This window comes from Tenrec ecaudatus, chromosome 1, assembly GCF_050624435.1.
Source record: "Tenrec ecaudatus isolate mTenEca1 chromosome 1, mTenEca1.hap1, whole genome shotgun sequence".
Taxonomy (NCBI): domain Eukaryota; kingdom Metazoa; phylum Chordata; class Mammalia; order Afrosoricida; family Tenrecidae; genus Tenrec; species Tenrec ecaudatus.
In genome coordinates, this window is record NC_134530.1 from 6491252 (window position 1) to 6498734 (window position 7483).

A 7483-nucleotide genomic window follows, 5' to 3' on the forward strand; every position below is an offset into this window, starting at 1 on the left:
CTCCAGCTTCTTTCTGGTCTAGAGCTCCAGCACACTTTCCCAAAGCTGTTCCACATGGATGAAACAGCAAGGTTATTTGGGGCCAGGGGACACTGAGCCCTTCTGTCTCCTTCGGACTCTGGGCCTGTGGTTCAGCTTTCTGCTAACCTCCCAGGGATGTTCATGTTTTCATAAACCAAGTAGCTGATTCCTCCAGTGGGTTGCACCTTCAGGAGAGTGGGGGGGGGGGGGCAGGCCTCTGTATAGCCCAGGCCAGCCCAACTGGGCCAGGATCTGCCAGAAGACTCCTTGCATGATGGGGTTCTCACCCCTCATCAGTATCTATGGGAAATGAGGCCAAGTTATCCACATAGCATAGTAGAAGTTGGGGTGCCAGCAGGCCAAGCCAGGGGTCTGGGAGACTTGTAGAGGAAATGAGATAGCGTGGAGGAGGCAGCAAAGGACTTGATTCAGGGAGCCGTTTTCAAGGTACCATGTAGGGAACGGGTTTCAAAACCAGTCCCCTCAGACAGGTGACAGGGGGTGAGGACTCCTGTGATTGGCGAGGGCTTTGGCCATGTGTTCGGGGGCACTTTGGAGAGAGGCTTTGTCAGGGTCAGGGCGGGCCCTGGTTCTGTTTTGAGGCTTTCGGATTGGTTGGGGTGGGGTTATCAAGGCAGTGTGGAAACTGGATCTGAGGAGTTGGTTTTGGGGGATGCTGGTGGGAGGAGCTTCTAAAGATCAAGGAATCCCAGGTGGCCAAGTGGGTTGAGTCTGGTCTGCTAGCCTCAAGGTCAATAGTTTGTACCCACCAGCCCCTCCAAGGGAGAAAGACAAGGCTGTCTACTCCTGTAACAATGTTACGTTTCAGAAACCCACAGAGGCAGTTCTACCCAGTCTTCTAGGGCCCCTGAATCAGTATCGACTGATGAAAGATGAAGCTGTCTGCTCCCATGAAGACTGACAACTTCAGAAGCATTCTGCTCTGTCCATTAGGGTCAGTGAGAATCCCTGGATTGACTTTACAGTGCAGGTCTGACTTGACAAGTATGGGGAGTAATTAGGGGATCACTCGAGGGTTAAGTCTGATTTGAGGAAGCTGGGTCATTTGGGGGTAGGGTGCCTATGTCTTGGCGTCCCTGGGTGGTTTGCACATGGGAAATTGGCTCGGCTGCTAATTGGAAGGTCACAGGTTGAAGCCCACCAGAAGATGCCATGGAAGAAAGGCCTGGAGATGGACTTCCCCAAACGGTCCCTGCGATGCCCTCGGGAGCCCAGTTCCACTCTGACATGTGAACGTGTATGGTGGCCATGTACTCATGGGCAAGTGGTGTGTCACAAGGTCAGGAGGAAAGTGTGCATGGGTGGGGGTGGGGTGTAGCATGGGGTTAGGTCACCTTTGGGAATGAGGGAAAATGGGGCAGGATTTCAGATTTGGAGGTAAGTATGAGTTCAGGGAGTTTGGTGGGCGGCAAAGGCAGTCCTATGGAGAATTAGGGGAGAGGGTGCTGAGGACATTCGATGGGGGCACAAGGTAGGCATCACTGGGGCCGGGCAGACCTTCAGCCTGCATCCCCATTCTGATCAAGGTCAGTGGGTAGCTGGCCATCTGGCTGCAGACTGTGGACACTGTTAGGGTACAGATGTTCCCGGCCAAGTTGTTGGGGGTTTTGGATGTTCTTCCCTGTGGTGTCCTAGATGTTCATCATCTGTAAGGGGCAGGGGACCAGAGAAGGCTCAGAATGGGTCCTAGCCCTGGGCCACCCCACTGCCCCTATGGGACCCGCCCCCCCCCCCACCGCCAACTTTGTATACAACCAGGTCACAGGCATAGGGTATAATTCCTATGTTTGGGATATATCTGAGATAGAATGAGCGGATCCCCTGGCACCAAGGCATCTGACAGAAACATTCACCCAGTCACTGGTACTGGCCTGTCTGACCCAGTGTCAGCTGAGTCTTCAGCACCTGGGGTGGCGGGGAGGTCAGGGAGCTGCTCTCAGTGGTGCTCATGAGGTGACTTGTGCTTCTGGCCCCGGTTCAAGGAGCCCTGGGAGGGCAGCTCAACAACAGGGTGGCCATTCAGGCCCCCAGGAGGAAGGTGAGACTCTCCAGTGCCATCAAGATGACGGCCACAGAACCCCTATGGGCAGCTCTGCCCTGGGGCCCGGGCAGTGCAGTGCAGAGGGACATGTGGGGCTAAGCGCCCTGGAGCCAGCCCTGCCTCAAGGCAACCCCTGCCTCAGGGAAGCAGACACTCCCCAGCCCTCCCCAGGTCCCTTCCCCTCACCCGCAGGCAGGTGGACCCACAGGGTTTTATTCACGAGTTGGGCAAGTAGATGGCCAGCCCTTGTTTCCTAGTCTATCTGGTACAACAGTGGGCCCCAAGCTTACTGTGCCTTCCGCCCCCTTTCAGAACAAAATCGTGACTCTGAGCCCCGCTGGCAATGCAGCACTGTAGTACTACAGCCCATGATTCCACATAACGTGTAGGGATCTGCTTCTGCAGCCTCACTGGGTCTTCCCAGCTGGGCCCCCTCCCCCCTCCCTCCGGGGTGGGTCAGGACCACCGACTCTGGGAAGCATTGGTCTAGAAGCTCTGCTGAAACCATTCCAGCTGTGTGCCAGCCTCTCCAACTGACGGGTGGCAACTGTGCCTCAGGTGCACTGTCTGGGATTGTATTCCCAGCCATCCCTGGCCTTGTCAACTACACACAGGGAGTGAAAACCTTCTAGGTCCCACGCTGGACACCAGAAACACAAAACAATTGATGTTCACGCTCCCTGAACCAGACCAGCTGTGTCCCCACGTTCATATGAACACATGAGCAGAGGCAGGAAGACCGCATGGTTTCAAACCAGGGAAGGTGTGCTTCAACGCCGGATCCCCTCCGTCTTCAGGATTCCATCCTGTGTGCAGACAGTGATCCCAGATGCTGGGCGATGCCAACAAGCACGTGGAATCAGGAGCCGAGCAAGGCCATTGAGCAGCCTGCCGGGTGCCAAGGACACAGCCTTGCTGGCTGGGAGGAAAGTCGACTGGAAGCACTTACCGATGAAGATCAAAGACTACAGCCGTCAGAATGGATGGCACCCCAACACAGAGGAAACCAACGACCTCAGAACTGGACCGAGAAACAACAGTGTGATGCAAAGAGCAAAGCAGGCAAGGGTTTCCGTCTGGCTCAGATCTGCCACCAGCGCCCCCTGGAGCCACAATCAGGCACTCAAGGGACCACTGCCTTGGGCACTTCTGCAAAACTCCTCTTGAAAAGAGCCACAATGCCACAGGCAGGACTCAGCTGGGAGCCATGGTAACGTCATAGGCACGTAACAGTTGGGCAATCAGTCGATGCCTTAGAAGGATTGGCAAGAACAGTATCGGGACGATGTACCACCAGAAGGAGGAGCCCGGCTTAGGGCAATGCCAGCAGAGCCTTCTCAGATGTGAGGACAGCAAGACTTTGGCTGAGCGACCATGAGACCCAGTGGTGATAAAAAAGATGTCCGGGTTGCGAAAGGAGGAGGTCAGTAAAACACAAGGGCCAGCTTCCCAGAGATGGATTAACAGTATCCCCAAAGGGGACTGGGTGTCTCTGTCCGCGCAGTGTTCCCTGCTGTCATGCGCAGTGGTTCCTGTGAGGTGCTGGGGACTTGGGTCTGACTCACAGGGACTCACTGGAGCAGCAGGAACCCCCCCCCCCATCCTAGTCATCCTTACTGTGCTTCTGATGTTTGAGCCTGGGGTTGCGGCCGCTGTGTCCACCCATCTCCTTGAGGGCCCTGCTCTGGTTCGCTGCCCTCCACTTTGCCAAGCATGAAGTCCTTCTCCAGGAAGGTGGCCAAAGTCTGGGAGCCAAAGTCTCACCATCCTGGCCTCAGATTATTCTGGCTCTACTTCCCAGGCAGATCTGGGGGTTCTTTTGACAGCCCGGGGAACCGACCATATCCCTCACCAGCACCATCATTCAAGGGCATCGATGCTTCTGCAGTCTTTCTCAGTCAACGTCCAGCTGTCACATGCATAGGAGGTACCCAAGAATGCTACGGTCAGGTGACCAAGCATCAGAGCCAATCTGACAGCAACCCCCAACCAAATGGAGCATGCGGTGGGGCCTGGTGAGGGCTGAATACGGTGCTTTGTGCACGGAACCTGGGGCCCGCGGGTCACTGCTCAGTATGTGGAAGCTGTGGTCGCTTCATTGCACGAGGCCGCCCACTGAGCAGGCTCTCACTCACCTCCAAGGGGTTGATGAGTGTCTGGGAAACAGCCATCGCCAGAGACCCCGCCAAGATCCGCTCCTGGAAGATGGGGTTCGAGGACTCCCCGAAGTGAGCCTGACACTGCGGGTCAGAGAGAGGAGGGTGAGCCCAGCTCCTGGGCCTTCCAGCCTCAAACCCACCCTGGAAAGGAGCTAAGGACACAGAGGGGTGACGGGACAGGGGGTGGGTGATCCGGAGGGCGGGGCTGCAGATACCCATCCCTCCTACCTGTTCAAAGAAGGAACTTGATCCCATACTCAGGGGCAATCTTGAGCACGTTTATACCATTGCCACGCCACAGGGAGCGGAAGCCCCCCTCCTGGATCAGGCTCCGTAACACCCCCAGCAGGTTCATACAGTGTTTTCTGGAAGAGTGAATCTGAGGATGGAAAAGACCTGACCCTTGGACAAACCCCACCCCAAAGCCCTCTCCATTCTCAACCCAGCCCAGCCTGCAGCTCCCAGCTCCCCATCTGGCCCGCAGCCAGCCCCATTCTACCCTCAGACTCCCTCCCTCACTCCAAGCTGCCACCTCCCCTCTGCTCAGCTTCCCACCTACCCCCCCAAACCACACTCTCATTTCTGTATCCCCAATACCCAGAGCCCCACCCTGAAGCCCGGTTTGCCCTGCTTTCTGTGCCCCAGTGGCTGCAGCTGCTGCCCCACCCTCACCTGCATGTGCACTTGGGCCGGTCCAGAGGGGTGGTGCTGGCTGGTGTGGGACACGGCCCCCACCATGGCTCCTGAGAGAAGAAACTTCCACCAGGCCCCCTCCTTGTCCATCCTTGTGTCCCCCATGGGAACCATCAGGACTTCACCGATATCCAACAGCTGTCGGCTAGTAGAGATCCCCACCCAGTGTCATGGTCCCTCCTCTCCTTGCCCAGGTGGGAAGCTCACGCTAGTCCCTTCTGCCTGGAGGGGGAACTCTGAGCTTAACTGGAGGGGCTTAGGAATTGAGGTGTGCTCCCCAAAAGATAATCATGGTCACACTTAACCAGCATGTAAGTGCAGTGGGTAAGCGCCCCACTGCTCACCGGACGGTCAGCAGTCCACACCAACCAGCAAGAGAAGACAGATGTGATGGGTGCATTCTTCTGCATGGAGTCTTTCAGGGCTGAGCAGACTGGAAGCTTACAGAGGACCAGGCTAAACCCAGCCAAACCCACTGTCATCGGGCCAACTCTGACCAACAGCCGCCCTGCCCGCAGAGTAGAACTGCCCCGGCAAGTTCCCGAGAGGGTCCATCTTTTTTGAATGATAATTTAAATTTTTCTTGATTTGGCAGTTTTTTGAGATGGCCCACCTTTGTGTGATAGTCGGCCTTTTCTGCCTTGCCTCACATTGTCAACATGCTGTCAACCACCACACTTGTGATAGGGGCCCTGCTGGCCTCCTGGGGGTCATGCATTGGGTCTGCTAACCAGGAAGTCAGCAGTGACTAATCCCAGCCCTTCTCCCCCCCCCCCCCCGCTCCACAGAAAGATGAGGCTTTCTACTCCCTTAAAGCGCTCCAGTCTCCGGACCCCAAGGGGCACTTCTACCCTGTCCTGTAGGGTCACTGTGAGTCAGCACGGATTTATGGCAGTGAGTTTCTGACATGAGTGCAGAGAGGTTTCTGAGCCCATCTCTTTTGAGCTCTAAGAGACCACTGAAGCATAAATGGAGGAAAAAGAGAGTGTGAGAGAGAGAGAGAGAGAGAGAGAGAGAGAGAGAGAGAGAGAGAGAGAGAGAGAGAGCTAGCTCTGAATTTGGACTTGTAGTCTCCTAACTCGGTGCCTTGGTGGTGTCACAGGTTATGTGTTGGGCTGTTAACAGTAAAGCCAGGGGTTCAAACCCACCAGCCCTTTCCTCAACAGACAGTTGAGGCTGCCTGCTCTCTGAAAGATCACTAGCCTCAGAAACCCACTCTGTCCCATAGGCTCATTCTGTTAGAATCCGCTCAGCCTCCTGTGAGAGAATAGGAGCCTGACTGACAAAGCCCCCCCCTTTTGACACGGACATAGGGAGCTAAGGCCAGGGCACAGGCAGCTTTCTCCTCCCCCAACATTGCCGGCTGAACCCTGAGTCTTACCTGCTGGATGGAGGCACGCTTTTGCTTGTGGTCAGCCACCTGGCTGAACACAGGCCCGTGAACGACCGTGTTCGGGGAATTCCAGTCCTGGGAAGGTGGAGGGGGCAGGGGCGGGGTGGGTGGTGGTGGGGATGGGCACGGGGTTGGATTTTGGGGGATAAAAAGGTCTTGAATCTTTGCAATTGGGTCTTTGCCCAAGAGTAACACTGCTGCATCTTGTCAGGTCGAGTCGCCATTGTCGTCTCAAAGTAGGAGCCGTCTGCAGGGCGTTAAGGCCTCCAGGGGCCAGTGAGGTCACAGAGGTCCTTGTGAACCCCAGTGTGTGGCAGGAAACTCCACAGCCCCAGCTCAGAGCCACCCCAAGGTGGCAAGTCCAACTGCCACCAAGGGTGCTGACATCGCTCTCCGGAAGGGCTGGTGGCTTGAACCCTCACACTTTAGGTTTGCAGCTGAACCCTTGCACACCCGCCCCATGGGGGCCCCTGCCTGGCTCCCCAAACCTACCAAATGTGTTACAGTGAAAACAAACCCATAAATAAGCGGTTGTCAGACTGGCCCACTGCGCCCCCCAGTGGTAGCAAGTAGAACTGTGCCTTAAAGGACTTTCTTGCTGGTCTCTGGGCAGAAGCAGATCTCCAGGCCTGTCTCCCTGCCCAGGCTTTTGGGCTCGTCCCCCAACCTGGAGTCCGGCCCCACGCATGGCGTCCTCACTGGTTCCCGAGGAGGAACTACGCCACGGGATTTTCTCCATGGGAACCGGTCTAGGCCTGGTTTATTCACTGGAAGGTGGCTGGTTTGAACCCGAGAGGCGAGTTACAGAAGTGAAGGCTAGGCCACCCCGTTTCTGAACGTCTGAAGACCCTCATCGTCGCGACCCCCGCCCCCCACCTCCTGGTGTCGACTTTTAGGTTAATTGCTCCCGGCGGGTAGTCTGCCCTGGCACGGGCTGCCACAGTGTGGTTTGCAGATGGATGGAAGTGGCTGCTGGGATGGGGGGTTGGCGTAGTCACCAGCTGTTTCATCAGCTTTCAGACATGGATTGCCAGGCCTTTCTGCCGTAGTCCCTGTGCCCGGTGGCTTCAAACCCCAGCGAGTTCATGACTGGGCCCATCCAAGGATGTGGGCTCCTCCCTTTGCTCCCTGTTTATAGATGTGGCCACTGAGGTC